The 21,783-nt window shown below is 51.2% G+C and overlaps 1 protein-coding gene across 32 annotated transcripts in view; it reads right to left on the bottom strand.

Moving 5' to 3' along the window:
* The window catches only part of epb41l2 (erythrocyte membrane protein band 4.1 like 2), a 322,484-nt gene that overhangs the window by 125,224 nt on the left and 175,477 nt on the right, over positions 1-21,783 (bottom strand). The gene's annotated exons all lie outside the window — the stretch shown is intronic.

Below are 21,783 nucleotides of genomic sequence, written 5' to 3'. Positions count from 1 at the left end.
AATGTTTCATCTTAAAAGGGACATATTTACAGCACGAGCAAAATATCAGTCAAAAAAATAATTGAACAAGGTCTGAGAAAAGGATTTATTTTTCATTTACGCTGAGCCTTTATGCTTGGAAATTGATGAAGTTACACTTAGAATAATACATAACTGGCGGCACGGTGGTGCAGTGGTTAGCACTGCCGCTTCACGGGGAGGACCCAGGTTCGATCCTGGCCCCGGGTTACTGTCAGTGTGGAGTTTGCACATTCTCCCCGTGTCTGCATGGGTCTGACCCCCACAAACCAAAGATGCGCAGAGTAGGCGGACTGGCCATGCTAAATTGCCCCTTAAATGGAAAAAAAAGAATCAGGGGGTCTAAATTTATAAATCAAAAAATATTATTCATAACACCATAACTGAATGCAAAACATCAATGTCAGCAAACTTTCATAGGCTGGGATTCTCCGTTCTGGAAACTAAGTGCTGACCCCAGCGTATAATGTGTCGGCTTTCACGACAGGAAATTCGGTGCATATCCCTAACAGATTCTGGTACCGGTGAGGGGAGAGCACCGGCGCCGTCTGAAACACCTGCTGCCCGCGCCGAAAATGGCCGGTTCCCAGGCCGCGCATGGCACAGCTGATGACCTGCACCGATCACGCCGTACAGCTTGGTGCCGGCCATGCGCTAAATCTAATCCACCACTGCGACCCCACAGCCCACCCCGTGGCCACTCCCCACTAGTCCCCACTAGTCCCGACAGACACACCCCCGGCTAGCAGCACGGATCCCATCCGAGTGTGGCAGCACTTGACACAGTCCGCAGCCGGTACGCCGGCTCAGACCACACATGCCCCGTGCCATCGGGAACTCAGCCCATCGGAGGCAGAGCATCACAAATGGGCCGGCCGATGAGGCGCCAACGGCATTCCGACTGCGCGCATCACGATAATGCCAGTTTGGAGGGAGCGGAGAATCGCAAACCGGTGGCGGCCCCGATTCCGGCGGCAGAATCGATTCTCTGCCCGATCGCCGATTATGATTTCCGGGTCGGACAACGGAGAATCCCGCCCCTTATCTTTCAAAAATCTTTTTTTTCCCAAAACCAGTCAGTCATTAAAACCACATTTCTGCTTCTTCTAGCTTGCTGTTTTTGCATATACTGGGCGCGACCAAATGGCCTCGTCGTGCCTGACTTGGTGGCGTGTCAAGGCCGTAAACCTTGTGAGGTCCCTCGCGAGATTTACAACTCTCGGAAAGCCTTGCAACGTACTGCAATCCAGGCCTCGTCTTTGCTGGGGGCAGCATGGCAGTACAGTGGTTAGCACTGTTGCTTCACAGCTCTAGGGGCCTAGATTCGATTCCCATCTGTGTGGAGTCTGCACTTTCTCCCATGTCTATGTGGGTTTCTTCCAGTTTTCCGGTTTCCTTCCACAAGTCACAAAGACATGCTGTTAGATAATTTGGGGACATTGTGAATTCCCCCTCCGTGTACCTGAACAGGTGCCGGAATGAGGCGACTAGGAGCTTTTCACAGTAACTTCATTACTGTCTATTTGTGACAATTAAGATCATTAAGTGAGCCATTAGGCTCATTTAAATATGCCGATGCCCGATTCTCCCAAGGCACGGGAAGGAATGCCCGGTTCTAGGACAGGTATTTTCGAAGTCGGGGTCACGTCCCACAGGTGGGCCGCAGGCGTGTGTCAGGAGGGTCACAAAGTCATCCATCGTGGTGCTCCCGGTTGCACAAATTCACGCGCATCAGCCGCAGCAGCTGGCTTTTAACCATGCCGGCACAGTGCGCTCGCATTTTGTTATATGGTCACGGCCGACATTTTGAAGGCCGCTCGCAGCCGACATTGTTAAAAGCCGGCTGCTGCGCGCAAATTTGTGCAATCGGAGTCGCAGGAGCAGATTTTTTGAAAAATTCAATGTAATCTTCCAGCCTGAAGGGAGGCAGAGAGCAGGTTACCCGCCCCGCCCCCCCACCCCAAACGTCGAGGTCACGTGCTTTGGGCGCGATTGCGACTCCTCCATTTTGTCAGCAGCAAACAAGTAAATGAGGACTAAGCAGGGTCACCTCTCGCATCACAGGCAAGAGAAAATGGCGGGTCGCCGAGGCCGGCCGGCGGGGGTCGCCGAGGCCGGCCGGCGGGGGTCGCCGAGGCCGGCCGGCGGGGGTCGCCGAGGCCGGCCGGCGGGGGTCGCCGAGGCCGGCCGGCGGGGGTCGCCGAGGCCGGCCGGCGGGGGTCGCCGAGGCCGGCCGGCGGGGGTCGCCGAGGCCGGCCGGCGGGGGTCGCCGAGGCCGGCCGGCGGGGGTCGCCGAGGCCGGCCGGCGGGGGTCGCCGAGGCCGGCCGGCGGGGGTCGCCGAGGCCGGCCGGCGGGGGTCGCCGAGGCCGGCCGGCGGGGGTCGCCGAGGCCGGCCGGCGGGGGTCGCCGAGGCCGGCCGGCGGGGGTCGCCGAGGCCGGCCGGCGGGGGTCGCCGAGGCCGGCCGGCGGGGGTCGCCGAGGCCGGCCGGCGGGGGTCGCCGAGGCCGGCCGGCGGGGGTCGCCGAGGCCGGCCGGCGGGGGTCGCCGAGGCCGGCCGGCGGGGGTCGCCGAGGCCGGCCGGCGGGGGTCGCCGAGGCCGGCCGGCGGGGGTCGCCGAGGCCGGCCGGCGGGGGTCGCCGAGGCCGGCCGGCGGGGGTCGCCGAGGCCGGCCGGCGGGGGTCGCCGAGGCCGGCCGGCGGGGGTCGCCGAGGCCGGCCGGCGGGGGTCGCCGAGGCCGGCCGGCGGGGGTCGCCGAGGCCGGCCGGCGGGGGTCGCCGAGGCCGGCCGGCGGGGGTCGCCGAGGCCGGCCGGCGGGGGTCGCCGAGGCCGGCCGGCGGGGGTCGCCGAGGCCGGCCGGCGGGGGTCGCCGAGGCCGGCCGGCGGGGGTCGCCGAGGCCGGCCGGCGGGGGTCGCCGAGGCCGGCCGGCGGGGGTCGCCGAGGCCGGCCGGCGGGGGGTCGCCGAGGCCGGCCGGCGGGGGTCGCCGAGGCCGGCCGGCGGGGGTCGCCGAGGCCGGCCGGCGGGGGTCGCCGAGGCCGGCCGGCGGGGGTCGCCGAGGCCGGCCGGCGGGGGTCGCCGAGGCCGGCCGGCGGGGGTCGCCGAGGCCGGCCGGCGGGGGTCGCCGAGGCCGGCCGGCGGGGGTCGCCGAGGCCGGCCGGCGGGGGTCGCCGAGGCCGGCCGGCGGGGGTCGCCGAGGCCGGCCGGCGGGGGTCGCCGAGGCCGGCCGGCGGGGGTCGCCGAGGCCGGCCGGCGGGGGTCGCCGAGGCCGGCCGGCGGGGGTCGCCGAGGCCGGCCGGCGGGGGTCGCCGAGGCCGGCCGGCGGGGGTCGCCGAGGCCGGCCGGCGGGGGTCGCCGAGGCCGGCCGGCGGGGGTCGCCGAGGCCGGCCGGCGGGGGTCGCCGAGGCCGGCCGGCGGGGGTCGCCGAGGCCGGCCGGCGGGGGTCGCCGAGGCCGGCCGGCGGGGGTCGCCGAGGCCGGCCGGCGGGGGTCGCCGAGGCCGGCCGGCGGGGGTCGCCGAGGCCGGCCGGCGGGGGTCGCCGAGGCCGGCCGGCGGGGGTCGCCGAGGCCGGCCGGCGGGGGTCGCCGAGGCCGGCCGGCGGGGGTCGCCGAGGCCGGCCGGCGGGGGTCGCCGAGGCCGGCCGGCGGGGGTCGCCGAGGCCGGCCGGCGGGGGTCGCCGAGGCCGGCCGGCGGGGGTCGCCGAGGCCGGCCGGCGGGGGTCGCCGAGGCCGGCCGGCGGGGGTCGCCGAGGCCGGCCGGCGGGGGTCGCCGAGGCCGGCCGGCGGGGGTCGCCGAGGCCGGCCGGCGGGGGTCGCCGAGGCCGGCCGGCGGGGGTCGCCGAGGCCGGCCGGCGGGGGTCGCCGAGGCCGGCCGGCGGGGGTCGCCGAGGCCGGCCGGCGGGGGTCGCCGAGGCCGGCCGGCGGGGGTCGCCGAGGCCGGCCGGCGGGGGTCGCCGAGGCCGGCCGGCGGGGGTCGCCGAGGCCGGCCGGCGGGGGTCGCCGAGGCCGGCCGGCGGGGGTCGCCGAGGCCGGCCGGCGGGGGTCGCCGAGGCCGGCCGGCGGGGGTCGCCGAGGCCGGCCGGCGGGGGTCGCCGAGGCCGGCCGGCGGGGGTCGCCGAGGCCGGCCGGCGGGGGTCGCCGAGGCCGGCCGGCGGGGGTCGCCGAGGCCGGCCGGCGGGGGTCGCCGAGGCCGGCCGGCGGGGGTCGCCGAGGCCGGCCGGCGGGGGTCGCCGAGGCCGGCCGGCGGGGGTCGCCGAGGCCGGCCGGCGGGGGTCGCCGAGGCCGGCCGGCGGGGGTCGCCGAGGCCGGCCGGCGGGGGTCGCCGAGGCCGGCCGGCGGGGGTCGCCGAGGCCGGCCGGCGGGGGTCGCCGAGGCCGGCCGGCGGGGGTCGCCGAGGCCGGCCGGCGGGGGTCGCCGAGGCCGGCCGGCGGGGGTCGCCGAGGCCGGCCGGCGGGGGTCGCAGAGGCCGGCCGGCGGGGGTCGCAGAGGCCGGCCGGCGGGGGTCGCAGAGGCCGGCCGGCGGGGGTCGCAGAGGCCGGCCGGCGGGGGTCGCAGAGGCCGGCCGGCGGGGGTCGCAGAGGCCGGCCGGCGGGGGTCGCAGAGGCCGGCCGGCGGGGGTCGCAGAGGCCGGCCGGCGGGGGTCGCAGAGGCCGGCCGGCGGGGGTCGCAGAGGCCGGCCGGCGGGGGTCGCAGAGGCCGGCCGGCGGGGGTCGCAGAGGCCGGCCGGCGGGGGTCGCAGAGGCCGGCCGGCGGGGGTCGCAGAGGCCGGCCGGCGGGGGTCGCAGAGGTCGGCCGGCGGGGGTCGCAGAGGTCGGCCGGCGGGGGTCGCAGAGGTCGGCCGGCGGGGGTCGCAGAGGTCGGCTGGTTGGCAAATATGGGTCCCCGGTAAAAAAAAGTTTAGAAAACATGGCCTAGGAGACCTGGTCATGGCGCCGTTTAGCACTGACCCATACAAACATGGAGCAGGCGGAATGGCACCTGGGGGCTGGGGAGAGGGGACTCCGAAGCAATTGGAGACCTGCGAGCGGTCGCAGGGTAGGTACTGTCACCACGGTGCCACTTGGGCACCTCGACTCTGCCCAACAGGCACCCTGGCAGTGCTACCCAGGTTGGTGGAGACACTGCCAGGGTGCCAGAGCCAAGGTGCCTGGATCCTGGATCAGGAATGCCCTGTCCTTGAGAGGTGGGTGGGGGGGGGGGGGAAAGAGAGGGGGCCTCGAGGACGCCATAAGAGATCCGTTGGGGTAGTGGGGGGGTTCAGAGGCACCAGTTGGGATTCCGAGGGGTCGAGAGATCGGGGCGACATTTAAAAATGGCACCCCGATCTCTTCAGTGCAGGAAGTGAGATAAATGTGGCTTCGGCGGGGCATCCCCAACCAAGGCAGGAAAGAGGCCCGTTTGATACCTATACATGTCCAAATTGGGTCTCTGTTTCTTGCATGTTAAAATCACACCCACTGTTCTAATCTCAAACTAGTTGCAGTTCTGATGAAAAGTCGTCAAACTGAAATATTAATTCGGTTTCTCTCTCCACAGACACTGATGAGTATTTCCAGCATTTGCAATTGTGAACTTTTAAGCAAATACTGGAGCTAAGAAAAGACAAGAGGAAAAGCAAAGTCTGTGATAGCTTGGAGAGGGGTGTTTCAGTGACAAAAAAGATGATGGTGAATGGCAAGGTATGAATTTGTAACCATTTACACCTCCACTGGACCCATCTTTTATTTACAATTTTGTCCCTTCGCCTTCTTTGTCTTACACCATTATCTCTCCTGGTCTCCACCTGGTCCATTTTGTTCTTTCTCTGGTTTAAAATTTGCTTTAAAATGGTTTACTATTAGCAGTTCTGGTAAAAAGCTATTGACCTGAAATATTAGCTATGTTCCTCTCCCTGCAGATGCTGCCTGACCTCTGCATGTTTCCAGCATCTTCTGTTTTAATTACAAACTAAAAGTTGCTCATAGAATGTAAAGGTACAGAATAATTCTATTAACATAGATTTGATTTGATTTTCCAAAATTATAAACTTTGGCAAATACAGAAAATCCTGCATGGAAGTTAATGTACCAAATTCATACAAATGGTTAGACTTAAAAAAAAAATACAATTTACTTTCAATTATCTTTTGTATTCAAGGTAAGAATGACAAGTGTTGGGTTCCCACGACACAGAAAGAAACCCAACAGTGCATTTAAAACTTTATCCGTGCTATTTTTCGTGAAAAACGGGACTTTTCTATCAAACAAAGGAAATTACGATGACTTGTACAAGTCACCTGATCACAGAGTTGGCCCGTTGTCTGGGCGCTAAACCCAGGAGTTTCCAAGGACAAAAGAAATATTTCCTCAGCTTCAGGAATGTCACACCTTGTTCTGTCTAGAGGGCTAACATATTCCTATTATGCCTGGAACTGTTCAAGCCAAATTCAAAGTGACCTACAGGGACGTAATTTGCATTTGATAAACTCAGTTTGCTAGCAGAGGCAGCGGGTTTGCCGAGGCAACGGCTTGCCAAACATCAGACCCTCAACATAGATGGCACCTCTTTCAATAACTAATGACTGGGACAATTTCAGTCCGGAAATCAAAACCAATTACAGATGCTGGATAAACATACCTTTTGAAGTTATTGCGGAGAAGGAAGGTCACATGACCCATAGAAAAGTCATGGTGAATAAAGAGGTCATTCAGCCAAAAACTAGCTACTCATTTTACTCCCATTTTCCAGCACATGATCCGTAGCCTTGTAGGTTACAGCACTTTAGGTGTAGATCCAGATACCTTTGTACTGAGTTGAGCGTTTCGCCTCAACCACTAATTTAGGCAGTGAATTCCAGGTGCCCATCACCTCTGGATGAAAAGGTATTTCCTCATGACCCATTTAATCCTTCTACTAATCTTAAACCTATGCCCCTGGTAATTAGCCCCTCAGCTAGGGGAAACAAGACTTTCCTGTCTACCCCATCGAGGCCCCTCATGATCTTGAACACCTCAATTTGGTCACCCCTCAGCTCCCTGTCTTCTAAAGAAAACAACCCTAGCCTATCCAATCTCAAGTTTCTAATCTTTTGGACAGCTTTAACACTACATCTTTGGGCCTCACAGTCAATCTGCCATTTTTATATCAAACTGGTGAGACAAGAAGCAGGCTCCTCCAGACTCCACAACAATTTGACCATCTAGCCTGGCTCTGCTGGAAGATTTCGTATCACCACGGACAGAACCAACTCAATCTCTGCATACCTAGTTTATCTTGCAGGATGAGCATCAACTGAAAACTTGGGATGCAATTCCACAGCGGAACTCAAAAATGAAAGAATTCCTGATTGGACCCTGACCTTGGGTCTCATGCAAACAGAGATGCATTTTTCTGTGGTCCTTGTAAAACACCTTTCCTCTATTTCCCCCTTCACACTGCTTGCAGAATGGGACATTGCCAACACTACTTTTTTGGGTTTGAAAATGTGCAATTGTCATCTGAGAGTACTTCTGAGAAATGGATCTTCAAGCAATGTACCTTTAAGAAATGGAGCTGATCATATTACTGAAGTGATGTCAGAGGGTGGAGGGAGCTGAGCTCACTTCTGCTTTTTGAGTTTCAGTTTGAGAACACAGCTGGGAGTGTCTGTGTGTTTTGCTGTGAGCTGCATGAAGAAGCAGAGATGGTCTGTTGATTTCTGCAATCCAAAGACTATAAATATATTGAATGTAACCTAATGTGCTCCTATTTTTGAAGGTTTGAAGTCTTTTGGATGTTTAAAGAAACAGTTTGAAGAATTATTTAGTGTTGTAGTCTTTTGGGGTTATCTTTGAAGTAATGGGTGTTAAGATATTCAACGTTTGTTTTAAAAGGGTTACCCTTAGTTCATAGAATAAACATTGTTTTGTTTTAAAAACCACTTGTCCATTTCTGCTGTATCACAGCTGGAGAGGACGCCGTGTGCTTCCCACACCACAATCTATTAAAAGTTGTGGGTCGGTTGAACTCCATGAAACACTTTGGGGGTCTATAAACCCGGACCCATAACAATTGGGGGCTCGTCCAGGATAAAAGTCTATCGATTGGATTGGCTTAACGAACTTAAAGACAGTGAGGGGTGAGCATATTGTGGTTGCTTTTCAGGTGTGGTATTTTAGTGTTATGGACAATGGCTCTTTCAGAGGCTCAGGAGTTTTCGGGGTGGAAACGGTAAAACGCAATACATTACGGACAGAGACTAAAAGCAGACTGTTAGATTTGGCAAAAAGAATTGCAGTTAACATTGCCTGGTAAAATGCGAAAAGATGAGGTACTTACCGTGGTAGTTGAGCATTTAAATTTGCCTGAGATACATTCTGACTATTAGAAATGGCAACGTTCCAGTTGCAGATTAAGCAATTTGAATATGAAAAAGAATTAAAGCAGCTAGAATATGCAATGAGAGAAAAAGAAAAGGAGAAGAAAGAAAAAAAGAGACAGAGATAGAGAGGAAAAAGAAAAGGAGAGAGAAGAAACAAAGAAAGAGATAGAGAGGAAAGGGAAAAACAGAGTTTGAACTTCATCAAATGGCTATGAAACGTGAAAATCAGTTAAAATTGGCAGACACAAAGGGAAACACACAGTTGAATGAGATTGATGAGGATAATGAGACAGAACGTCATAGTCGAAGACGTGGTGGGGATCTATTTAAATATGTCCAAGCATTGCCAAGGTTTGACGAGGAGGTAAAAGCCTTTTTCATTTCATTTGAGAAGGTAGCGAAACAAATGAAATGGCCACTGGACATGTGGGTATTACTGATTCAAACAAAGCTGGTAGGGCTGGTGAAGTGTTTGCATCACTACCGGAGGAGGTATCTGGAATGTATGAGGTGGTGAAAAAATCCATCTTAGGTGCATATGAGCTAGTGCCTGAAGCTTACAGACAAAGGTTTACAAATGTAAGGAAAGAATTTGGTCAAACATACATAGAGTTTGAAAGGCTCAAACAAAGTAATTTTGAGAGGTGGATAAGGGCTTTGAAAATAGACCAAACGTATGAAGCTCTCAGAGAAATTATACTTTTGGAGAAGTTTAAAAATTCAATTCCTGATGTAGTGAGAATTCATGTGGAAGAACTGTTAAAACTGCGAGATTAGCAGTGGAAATGGCAGATGATTATGAATTAGTTCATAAATCAAGGCTTGGTTTCCGACATCAGTTTCAGCCAGTGAGGGATAGAAACTGGGATCTGATGGGAGATAATAAAGAGAGTGAAACTCAGATTAAAAATGAAATCCAGGAGGGTGGAAGAGAAATGAAAAGTTTCAAATGTTTTCACTGCAATAAACTAGGCCATGTAAAGTCAGTGTTGGTGGTTGAAGAAAAGCACTGGGAAGGCTGATGTGGTAAAACAGGATAAGACAGTGGGGTTTGTTAGAGTGGTAAAGGAAAGTCCAAGGGAAGCAAAGGAGGTGCAAACGATTGTGCAGCCTGTTCAAGAAGTAAATGATAAGAAGATGCCAGATGTCTTTAAAGAATTTACTTGTGTGGGTAAAGTTTACTCATGTGTATCAGGAGGAGCAGGTAAAGAAGTCACAATTTTAAGAGATACAGGAGCGAGTTAATTTTTAATGGTAAGAGATGAGGAATTATGTAATTTGGGAAGAATGTTGCCAGAAAAGGTGGCAATATGTGGAATTCAGGGTGAGAGGAGTAGTGTTCCATTATATAAGGTAAGGTTGGAAAGTCCAGAAGAGTGGTGAAGTGGTAGTAGGAGTGATAGAGTAACTATCTTGTCCAGGAATACAGTTTATCTTGGGTAATGATATAGCTGGATCGCAGGTGGGAGTGATGTCTCCTGTGGTTGATAAGCCAGTGGAAAATCTGACAACTGAAGTGTTGAAGGACGAATATCCTGGGATTTTTCCGGATTGTGTAGTAACAAGCTCGCAAAGTCACAGGTTAAGACAAGAGGAGAAGTCAAAGAGTGAAGATGAAGTTGAGGTGCAATTATCAGAAACGATTTTAGATCAAATAGTTGAAAAAGAACAAGAACAGGTGGAGGATGAGGCGGATATTTTTAGTTCAGGAAAATTGGCGGAACTACAACAGAAAGATGTAGAAATAAAACGGATATATCAGAAAGCATATACGGAAGAGGAATCTGAGAGTATACCAGTGTTATTACCGTAAAAGTGATGTCTTGATGAGAAAATGGAGACCTGTACACATGCAGGCGGATGAAAAGTGGGCAGAAGTTTATCAAGTAGTATTGCCGGTAGGGTATAGAAAGGTGTTGTTGCGAGTGGCACGAGGTACCAGTGGGAGGTCATTTGGGGATAAGGAAAACTCGAGCTAAAATCCAGAAACATTTTTATTGGCCTGGACTACATAAAGATGTAGTTAAATTTTGTCAATCATGTCACACATGTCAAGTGATAGGGAAACCTCAAGCAGTGATAAAACTAGTGCCCTTAATACCCATTCCAGCATTTGAGGAACCTTTTACAAGGGTCCTAATTGATTGTGTAGGACTGCTTCCTAAAACAAAAAGTGGGAATCAATATCTTTTGACTATAATGGATGTGTCCAATAGGTTTCCAGAGGCCATTCCAGTACGTAATATTACAGCTAAAAAGATTGTGGAGGAGTTACTTAAATTCTTTACTAGATATGGACTACCCACAGAAATACAATCGGATCAAGGATCGAATTTTACCTCAAAGCTATTCAAAGAAGTTATGGATAGCTTAGGAATAAAACAATTTAAATCAACTGCGTCCATCCTGAATCGCAGGGAGTGTTAGAAAGGTGGCATCAGACATTAAAGACAATGTTGAGGGCTATTGTCAAGATTATCCAGAGGATTGGGATAAAGGAATTCCATTCGTACTGTTTGCACTTAGGGATGCACCTAATGAATCAACCAAATTTAGTCCTTTTGAACTAATTTTTGGTCATGAGGTAAGAGGACCACTTAAATTGATGAAAGAAAAATTGGTGGGCGAGAAATCGGAAATTACACTATTGGATTAAGTGTCAAATTTTAGGGAACGACTAAATAGAGCAGGTGAATTGGCTAGACAACATTTGAAAGTTGCACAAAATGTGATGAAACGGGTAGCGGGCAAGAAATCCAAAGTTCGTAGTTTTGCCAGTGGAGATAAAGTTTTAGTGTTGTTACCAGTGGTAGGGGAGCCTTTAAAAGCTAGGTTTTGTGGACCGTATCAGATTGAAAGGAAATTAAATGAGCTGAATTATGTGGTAAAAACACCAGATAGAAGGAAGACTCACCGAGTGTATCATGTGAATATGTTTAAAAGGTACTTTGAAAGGGAAGGAGAGAAAAAGGAGGTTTTAATGATTCTAACTCAAAGTGACAAACCAAATCCAGATGACTGTGAATTTGACATACCTCAAATTAAATTGGAAAATGAGAATGTTCTTAAAAATTGGGATGAATTGTTAAGTTACCTTCCAGAGGAAAAATGAACTGACCTGAAAGAGTTATTGATATCACATGGGCAAGTTTGTGGAGATAAATTGGGAAGTACTAAAATGGCTATACATGATGTAGATGTGGGCAATGCTGTTCCTATCAAACAACATCCATATGGACTTAATCCTTTAAAATTGGCACAGGTTAACAGAGAGATTGAGAGCATGCTGAAGAATGGCATAATTGAAGTGGGTTGCAGCCAAGGGAGCTCACCCATAGTGATGGCACCTACACCAGACGGTACCCAACGGTTGTGTGTCGACTATAGAAAGGTGAATGCAGTTACAAGAACGGACTCTTATCCTATCCCACGTTTGGAGGATTGCATTGAGAAAGTGGGACAATCCGCTTTTATTCCCAAATTGGATTTACTGAAAGGTTACTGGCAGGTACCTTTACCCGAAAGGGCGAAGGAGATTTCAGCTTTTGTGACTCCAGATGGTACATACCAATTCAAAGTTATGCCATTTGGCACGAAAAACGCCCCAGCCACATTTCAACAGTTAACTAATACAGTCATTTCAGGATTACCCAATTGTGCGGTATATAATCGACGATCTGGTAGTTTTCAGCCAGACATGGAAAGAACATTTAAAACATCTTATGGAGTTATTCGATCAACTTCAGGAGGCGGGTTTGGTGATAAACCTAGCCAAAAGTGAATTTGGAAAAGCCCAAGTCACTTTCCTTGGCCATACAATTGGAGAGGGTCGATTGGCTTCATGGGATGTGAAAACAAAAGTTATTGGGGAGTTTCCGATACACTCGACACAACGGGAAATAATGCGATTTCTTGGTATGAGTGCATTTTACCGGAAATATGTACCAAATTTTAGCAGTGTGGTCGCTCCACTGACGGACTTGCTCAATAAGCGTAACAAATTCCAGTGGACAGCGGAGTGTCAACAGGCATTTGACGGCCTGAAGGCTGTGTTAACCACTGCTCCTGTGTTAGTCATCCCAAATTATACCAAACCATTCAAAGTGGCTGTTGATGCGAGTGATGTGGGCGTAGGTGCGGTGCTTCTACAAGACGACGGCGAAGGGCGAGAGCAGCTTGTTGGTTATTTTTCAAAGAAATTGAATTCACACCAGAAAAAGTATTCCACGATTGAGAAGGAGACTTTGAGTTTGGTACTGGCGTTGCAACATTTTCACATTTATGTGACCAGCAATCGGTCTGACACCATTATATGTACTGATCATAATCAGTTGACGTTTTTGGAGCGATTCCGGAATAACAATGCGAAGCTGTTTCGTTGGGAGTTTATTGTTACAGCCATTTCGTTTAAAAATAGTACATGTGGAAGGACGGCAAAACGGGATAGCCAATGCTTTGTCACGAATGTGATTTCGGTTGGAGGAAGAAAAATGAAAAAAATGGACTACATTATTATACCTGTTTGCGTGTGTTGTTTTTTTTGAACCCTTAAAGTGTGTTTACTGTGGCATTTCTTAATTGATGGTGCAAAGATGAAAAATGAAACCATCTTAAAGTTGATGGTTTATTTTTTTTTCTTGGGGGGGAGGTGTCATGTGAGAGTACCATTAAGAAATGGATGTTTAAGCAATGTACCTTTAAGAAATGGAGCTGATCATATTACTGAAGTGATGTCAGAGGGTGGGAGGAGCTGAGCTCACTTCTGCTTTTTGAGTTTCAGTTTGAGAACGCAGCTGGGAGTGTCTGTGTGTTTTGCTGTGAGCTGCATGAAGAAGCACAGAACTGGTCTGTTGATTTCTGCAGTCCAAAGACTATAAATATATTGAATGTAACCTATGTGCTCCTATTTTTGAAGGTTTGAAGTCTTTTGGATGTTTAAAGAAACAGTTTGAAGGATTATTTAGTGTTGTAGTCTTTTGGGGTTATCTTTGAAGTAATGGGTGTTAAGATATTCAATGTTTAGCAGATAGCGGAGGTAGATATGTAATGGTGAGTGGTAGGCTGGAGGGAATGGAGGTCGTGTTGGTTAATGTGTATGCCCCAAATTGGGACGATGCGGGATTCATGATACGGATGCTGGGGCGTATACCGGACCTGGAGGCAGGAAACTTGATTTTAGGAGGGGACTTTAATACGGTGCTGGACCCGGGGCTAGATAGATCCAGCTCAAGGACCGGAAGAAGGCCGGCAGCGGCCAAGGTACTTAAGGGGTTTATGGACCAAATGGGGGGAGTGGATCCATGGCGATTTCTTAGACCTAGGGCTAGGGAGTTTTCCTTCTTCTCCCATGTCCATAAAGTGTACTCCCGGATAGATTTTTTTGTGTTGGGAAGGTTGTTGATCTCTAGGGTGGAAGAAGCTGAGTACTCAGCCATAGCAGTTTCGGATCATGCCCCACATTGGGTGGACCTGGAATTAGGAGAGGACAGGGAGCAGAGAACACTCTGGCGATTAGATGTGGGACTGATGGCGGATGAGGGAGTGTGTGCATGAGTGCGGGGCTGTATTGAGAGATACCTGGAAGTCAATGACGACGGCGAGGTCCCTGTGGGAGTGGTCTGGGAAGCATTAAAAGCGTTGGTCAGAGGAGAGCTGATCTCTATTGGGGCCCACAAAAGGAAAACAGAGGCCAAGGAAAGGGAAAGATTACTGGGGGAGATTTTAAGGGTGGACAGGGAATTTGCAGAGACCCCGGAGGAGGAATTGTACAGGGAGAGGAGACGACTCCAGACAGAGTTTGACCTTCTGACCACCAGAAAGGCGGAGGTACTGTGGAGGAAGGCACAGGGGAGGAGGTATGAATATGGGGAAAAGGCTAGTCGCCTGTTGGCGCTTCAATTGCGAAAGAGGGCAGCAGCGAGGGAGATAGGAGGAATTAGAGACGAAAGGGGAGACACGGTGCGAAGGGCAGGAAAGATAAATGAGGTGTTCAAGACCTTCTATGAGGAACTGTATAGGTCTCAACCCCCAGAGGGAGAGGAGGGGATGCGGCAGTTCCTGGACCAATTGAGGTTCCCGAAAGTGGAGGAGCAGGAGTTGGCAGGCCTGGGGGCGCCGATTGAGGTGGACGAGGTTATTAAGGGACTGGGAAGCATGCAAGCAGGGAAGGCCCTGGGGCCAGACGGGTTCCCGGTGCAATATTACAGAAAATATGTGGACTTGTTGGCCCCGTTGATGGCGAGGACGTTCAATGAGGCCAGGGAAGGGGGGACGATGTCGGAGGCGACGATATCGCTAATTTTGAAGAGGGACAAAGATCCGTTGCAGTGCGGGTCCTATAGGCCTATTTCACTATTGAACGTGGACACCAAATTGCTGGCAAAGGTACTAGCATCGAGGATAGAGGACTGTGTCCCGGGGGTGGTGCACGAAGACCAGACAGGGTTCGTAAAAGGGAGACAACTGAATGTTAACGTGCGACGACTATTAGTGGTGATAATGATGCCCCCAGTGGAGGGGGAGGCAGAGATAGTGGCGGCAATGGACGCAGAGAAGGCATTTGATAGGGTGGAGTGGGAGTATTTATGGGAAATGTTAAGGAGGTTTGGGTTTGGGAACGGGTTTATTAGCTGGGTTAGACTTCTTTATGGGGCTCCAACGGCAAGCGTAGTTACAGATCGACATAGATCGGAGTATTTCCGATTATATAGGGGAACAAGACAGGGATGCCCGCTGTCTCCATTGTTGTTCGCGTTGGCAATTGAACCTCTGGCCATGGCATTGAGAGACTCCAGGAAATGGAGAGGGGTGATTAGAGGGGGGAGAAGAACACCGAGTCTCGTTATACGCAGATGACCTATTGTTATACGTGTCGGACCCAGCGGGGGGGATGATAGAGGTTATGCGAATTTTGAGGGGGTTCGGGGAATTCTCGGGGTATAGGCTAAACATGGGGAAGAGTGAATTATTTGTGATACATCCAGGGGACCAGAATAGAGAGACAGAAGGCTTACCGCTAAGGAAAGTGGAAAGAAACTTCCGATACCTGGGGATTCAGATCGCTAGGAGCTGGGGAACCTTGCACAGACTTAATCTGACACGGCTGGTAGAACAAATGGAGGAGGACTTCAAGAGGTGGGACATGCAGCCTCTATTGCTGGCGGGCAGGGTGCAAGCAATTAAGATGATGGTCCTCCCGAGGTTCTTATTTGTATTTCAATGTCTCCCTATACTAATCACCAAGACCTTTTTTAATAAAATAGATAGGAGCATCACAAGCTTCGTGTGGGCAGGGAAAGTTCCGAGAGTAAGGAGGGGGTTCCTTCAGCGTAGTAGGGACAGAGGAGGACTGGCACTACCGAACTTGGGTGATTACTATTGGGCCGCCAATGTGGCAATGGTAGATGGATGATGGAGGGTGAGGGAGCGGCGTGGAAAAGACTGGAGAGAAAGTCCTGTAAAGGGACGAGTTTAGAGGCGCTGGTGACGGCGCCGCTACCGTTCTCACCTAAAAAGTTTACCACAAACCCGGTGGTGGCGGCAACATTGAATATCTGGGGACAGTGGAGGCGACAGAGAGGGGTGCGGGGAGCCCTGGTGGGGTCCCCTATCAGGAACAACCATAGGTTCGCCCCAGGAAGAATGGATGGAGGATTTCAGAGCTGGTACCAGTTGGGAATTAGGAAGGTGGGAGATTTATTTATAGATGGGACTTTTGCGAGCTTGGGAGCATTGGAGGAAAAGTATAAGTTGCCCCGGGGAAATTTCCTGCGATATATGCAGGTGAGGGCGTTTACTAGACAACAGGTGAGGGAATTTCCGTTGCTCCCGACACAGGGGATACAGGACAGGGTGCTTTCAGGGGTGTGGGTCGGAGAGGGCAAGGTGTCAGAGATTTATAGAGAGATGAGGGAAGAGGGGGAGGAGTCGGTGGGCGAACTAAAAGGAAAGTGGGAAGAAGAATTAGGGGAGGAGATAGAGGAGGGTATGTGGGCTGATGCCCTAAGCAGGGTAAATTCCTCTTCCTCATGCGCCAGGCTTAGCCTGATTCAATTTAAGGTGCTACATAGAGCACACATAACGGGGGCAAGATTGAGCAGGTTCTTTGGAGTGGAGGACAAATGTGGGAGGTGTGGAGAGAGCCCGGCAAACCACGCACATATGTTTTGGGCGTGCCCGGCACTGGAAGGGTATTGGAAGGGAGTGACGGGAGTGATTTCGCAGGTGGTGAAGGCCCGGGTCAAACCAGGCTGGGGGTTAGCTCTATTTGGAGTTGCGGAAGAGCCGGGAGTGCAGGAGGCGAAAGAGGCCGATGTCGTGGCCTTTGCGTCCCTAGTAGCCCGGCGCAGGATCCTACTCATGTGGAAGGAGGCCTGGGTAAATGATATGGCGGGGTTCATTAAACTGGAGCAAATAAAGTTTGCCCTGAGAGGATCGGCTCAAGATTCACCAGGCGGTGGCAGCCATTTCTCGACTACCTAGGGGAACATTAGAGGGAAGACAGATGACCAGCAGCAGCAACCCAGGGGGAGGGGGGGGGGGGGGGTTAGTTTAGTTTAGGTCAATAGACAATGGGGTTTTGTTACCTGTGTATTGTTAAACATTTCTGTTTTGTTATTGTTTCGTTTGCTTTGTAAGAGGGAAAAATTGTTGTTTGGAAAACATTTTCAATAAAATATATTTTAAAAAAAAGATATTCAATGTTTGTTTTAAAAAGGTTAACTTGAGTTTATAGAATAAACATTGTTTTGTTTTAAAAACCACTTGTCCATTTCTGCTGTATCACACCTGGAGAGTACGCCGTGTGCTTCCCACACCATAATCTATTAAAAATTGTGGGTCGGTTGAACTCCATGAAACACTTTGGGGTTCTGTAAACCCGGACCCATAACAGCAATAAACTAACCCAGCGAGTTAAACCTAACTAGAGTTTGCTGTGCATTATTAATAAAACTGGATCACATTAAAAAAGCTGAGGGATTGGGAAATCACTCAACAGCCTCTTCTTTAAAAAATAATTCAAAACACTTTCTACTTACGAGCAGTTGGCAAGAGGAAGTCAGTGCAATTTGACTTGTCTTTCTCCTGTATACAACACAGTGCTAGAAAAAGCAACACTACGCACTTCTCCAACTCTATCAGATTTGTATTGGTTGGACACGTGATAAATTGACAATTAAAGTTTATTTTCTTTACCTTGTCTTTTATTCTTGACGAATTGTCATTAGCATCCTCCTCATCTACACAAGATGATGGATATGCAGCAAATTAAAACCATTGGGGATGCGGTAGTTTCTTCTCGTGCACTTTTGCTGTGGCTTAGGAGATAAACCCTTGAGAGGCAGCTTGTGCCACAAGTGCCGCATGTAAAGTGGTTATCAGGTGTCAGTGTAGGTTGGTGTTTTTGGTTTTGGCTCCTGTTGCCACCTACCATCCACAAGGTCAGACTTCTCTCATCAGATCCCGGGCCCATCCAGATGCAGCAGCCGTTCGAGGAAGTGAGGGAAATGCGGCAGTCTGCAGGTGAGACTAAAGCAAAGCGGTTTCAAGACTCCTCTCCCCAGCATACTCCTACCAAACATCCAAGCGATCAATAGTAAGTTGGACGAACTTAATGCCAGAGTGAAGTAAGAGACTGCTGTGTGCTGTTTCACAGAGACATGGCTCACCCCCACCTCACCGGACTGTGTCATACAATCTGAAAGCTTCTCAATTCATCGGACGGACCGTACGACATCATCAGGCAAAGCGATGGGTGGAGGGGTTTGCCTCCTCATCAACTCCTTCTGGTGCCCAGATGTGTCGACCCTGGCGACCGACTGCTCCTCAGACCTGGAATACCTGACCGTGAAGTGCCGTCCGTACTACCTTCCATCTGAGTTCACTTCAGCCATTATCACATCAGCCTACATCCCATTCCAAGCAGAAGTGGACACAGTTCACTTGTTTTTTTATAACACAGTTTATAAAAAACAATGAAACAGAACACTTGGAGGCCTTGTTAATCGTGGCCGGGGACTTCAACAAGGCCAACCTCAAGGATGTACTGCCAAAATTTCACCAACACATCTGTCCCACCAGGGGCGACAGCACTCTCGACCACTGCGACACAAAAATCAAGGGCGCCTACCGTTGCACCCCCCGACCTCACTCTGGAAAATCAGACCACAAGACGGTGCTCCTTCTCCCGGCATACAAACAGAAACTTAAGCGGGAGAATCCAGTTAACAAGGTCGTGCAGTACTGGTCCAAGGAAACAGAAGAGCTCCTACATGACTGCTTGGAGTCAGTGGACTGGTCCATGTTTAAGAACTCAGCGACCAACCTAAACAAGCATGCCACCATTGTCGCAGGCTTTATCAGCAAATGTGTGGACGACTGCATGCCAAAGAAAACAGTACGTACGTTCCCTAACCGGAAACCATAGCTTAATCAGGAGATTGACTCCCTGCTGAAGGCCAGGTCGAAGGTGTTCAAGTCAGGCGACCCGGATCTATACAAGAAATCCAGGTAGGGCCTCCGCAAAGTCATCCGGGATGCCACGAGCCAATATCAGATCAAGCTAGAGTCACAGACCAACGTTACAGATTCTCGTCAGTTGTGGCAAGGCCTACAAAGCGAAGCCGAGCAGAATCTCCGGGAGCAGCTCGCCCCTCCCCGATGAACTCAATATATTCTATGCTCGGTTCGAGCAGGAAACCACCAAACCACTGTCGACTGCCTCAGCAGCCCTGGACACACCCATAGCCACCATCACAACTTCCATAGTCAGATCAGTCTTCCTGAAAGTGAACCCTCGGAAGGCGACGGGGTCCCTGGTCGTGCACTCAGATCCTGCGCGGACTAGCTGGCAGATGTGTTTGTGGGCATCTTCAATCTCTCCCAACTCCGATCCGAGGTGTTCACCTGCTTCAAGAAGACTACCACGGTGCCAAGGAAGAACCAGGCAACGTGCCTCAATGACTACCGTCCGGTGGCCCTGACATCGATCATAATTATGTGCTTCGAGAGGTTGGTCATGAGGCACATCAACTCCATACACCCAGAATGCCAGATGCAATGCAATTCACATACCACCGTAACCGGTACACAGCAGGTGCCATTTCCCTCACCCCACACTCATCGCTGGAGCATCTCGACAACAAGGACTCCTACATCAGACTTCCATTTATTGACTACAGCTCCACCTTCAACGCCATAATCCCAGCCAGGCTCATATCAAAGCTCCAAAACCTAGGACTTGGCTCCTCACTCTGCAACTGGATCCTCGACTTACTGACCCATAGACCACAATCGGTAAGAATAAACAACAACTGCTCCTCCACGATAGTCCTCAATACTGGGGCCCCACAAGGCTGCTTACTTCACCCCCTACTGTAATCCCTATACACATACACAACTGAGGCGCAAAATTTGGCTCCAACTCCATCTAAAAGTTTGTTGAAGACACGACCAAAGTGAGTCAGAATACAGGAGGAAGATAGAGAACCTAGTGGAGTGGTTCCTCATCTCTCCCTCAATGCCAGCAAAACCAAAGAGCTCATCATTGACTTCAGGAAGCAAAGTATTGTGCACCCCCTGTCTGCAACAACAGGTCCACGGTGGAGATGGTTGACAGCTTCAAATTCCTTTGTGCACATCACCAAAAATCTGTCCTGGTCCACCCACATTGATGCTACGACCAAGAAAGCACAACAACGCTATAGTTCCTCAGGAAACTAAGGAAATTTTGCATGTCCACATTGACTCTTACCAACATTTACAAGTGCATCAAAGCATTCTATCTGGCTTCATAACAGCTAGGTATGGCAACTGCTCGGCCCAAGACCACAAGAAACTTCAGAGAGTCTTGAACACCGCCCAGTCCATCACACAAACACACCTCCCATCCACTGACTCTGTCCACACCTCCCGGTGCCTTGGGAAAGCAGGCAGCATAATCAAAGACCCCTCCCATCCGCTTACTCACTTTTCCAACTTGTTCCATCGGCAGGAGATACAAAAGTCTGAGAACACATACGAACAAATTCAAAAACAGCTTATTCCCCGCTGTCACCAGATTCCTAGACGACCCTCTAATAGACTGATCCGATTAATGCTACACTCCTGTATGCTTCACCCGATGCCGGTGTCTTTGTATTTACATTGTGTACCTTGTGTTGCCCTATTACGTGTTTTCTTTTCATGTACTAAATTATCTGTTTGAGCTGCACGCAGAAAAATACTTTTCACTGTACCTCGGTACACGTGACAATAAAGAAATCCAAATGGAATCTGCTTCTCCTGTTCCCGAAGTTTCTGAAAAGCTTCGCCAATCCCAAAAGAGAATTTATCCAAGGCCCGGATTTCAAAGAGAAGATTGGCTGCTTGCCAAGTCCATCAACATGACATCACGGGCTACGCCACAGAGCATACCAAATCCAAGGGATCAGCCGGATCAGTCCACATAGCAGTTGGCGGGTGGGGGGTGAGTTCAGTTCAAAACCTGCCAGCAGGACAGGCACTAAACAGGAAACATGAAACAGACCAAGATTGAGCAAGTTCCTTCTACTTGATGCACACTCCCCCACTGGTCTGTCACTTTGTCTTTAGTTTTGTTTCAGAGCATTGATCTTTGTTCTCCCATTAACAAGTGCTACACCTTACCTTTATGCCACTTTCAGCACCTTCTATAGACCTTCACACTTCCTTTTTTTTATGCCCCAAGTACCTTTGTGCAACTTCTCCTCGCTCACAGTGCTCAATTACCTATTTTGTTTCACCTGTTCCATCCCCTCTCTAACAGTATAAAATCAATCTAATTTCTCCCTGAATAAAAGCTCTGAATATAAGTAAACATTAACTGTTTTTCTCTCCAGATTCTGCCAGAGCTGCTGAGTTTGTCCAGCATTTTGTTTTTAAAGCAAATTTCCAGTATCCGCAGTTGGTTGCTTTTATTCTTGTAAATCGCCTGTGTACTTTCATCAGAGCAATTATGCCCTTCCCGTAATGTGGCAACCAGAATTGTGCATCAAATTCCAGCTGTGGCCTAACCAGCTATTTACACAGTTCTATCATTACATCCCTGCTTTTGCATTCTATACGTCATCAAATGAAGGAAAGCATTTATCATGTTTTCTTTACCACGTTCTCTACCTGCCCTGCCACCTTCAGGGGGCTGTGGTCATACACATCAAGGCCTCTCAGTTCCTCAATGCTCCCCAATATTCCTGTCATTTATTGTGCATTCCCTAGCTTTGCTTGCCCTTCACAAATGTATTACCTCAAATTTCTCTGGGTTGAATTCTTTTTGCCACTTGTCCGCCCAGTCAACTGAACTATTGACATAATTCTGGAGACGACAGCTATCCTTTTCACGATCAATCACACAGCCAATTTGTGTGTCATCTGCTAATTTCCAAATCATGCAACCCACATTTATGTCCAAATATT

Source organism: Scyliorhinus torazame, chromosome 4, assembly GCF_047496885.1.
Source record: "Scyliorhinus torazame isolate Kashiwa2021f chromosome 4, sScyTor2.1, whole genome shotgun sequence".
Taxonomy (NCBI): Eukaryota; Metazoa; Chordata; class Chondrichthyes; order Carcharhiniformes; family Scyliorhinidae; genus Scyliorhinus; species Scyliorhinus torazame.
The sequence above is the reverse complement of the archived record's forward strand: the minus strand, read 5'-3'. Positions and strand labels throughout refer to the sequence as shown.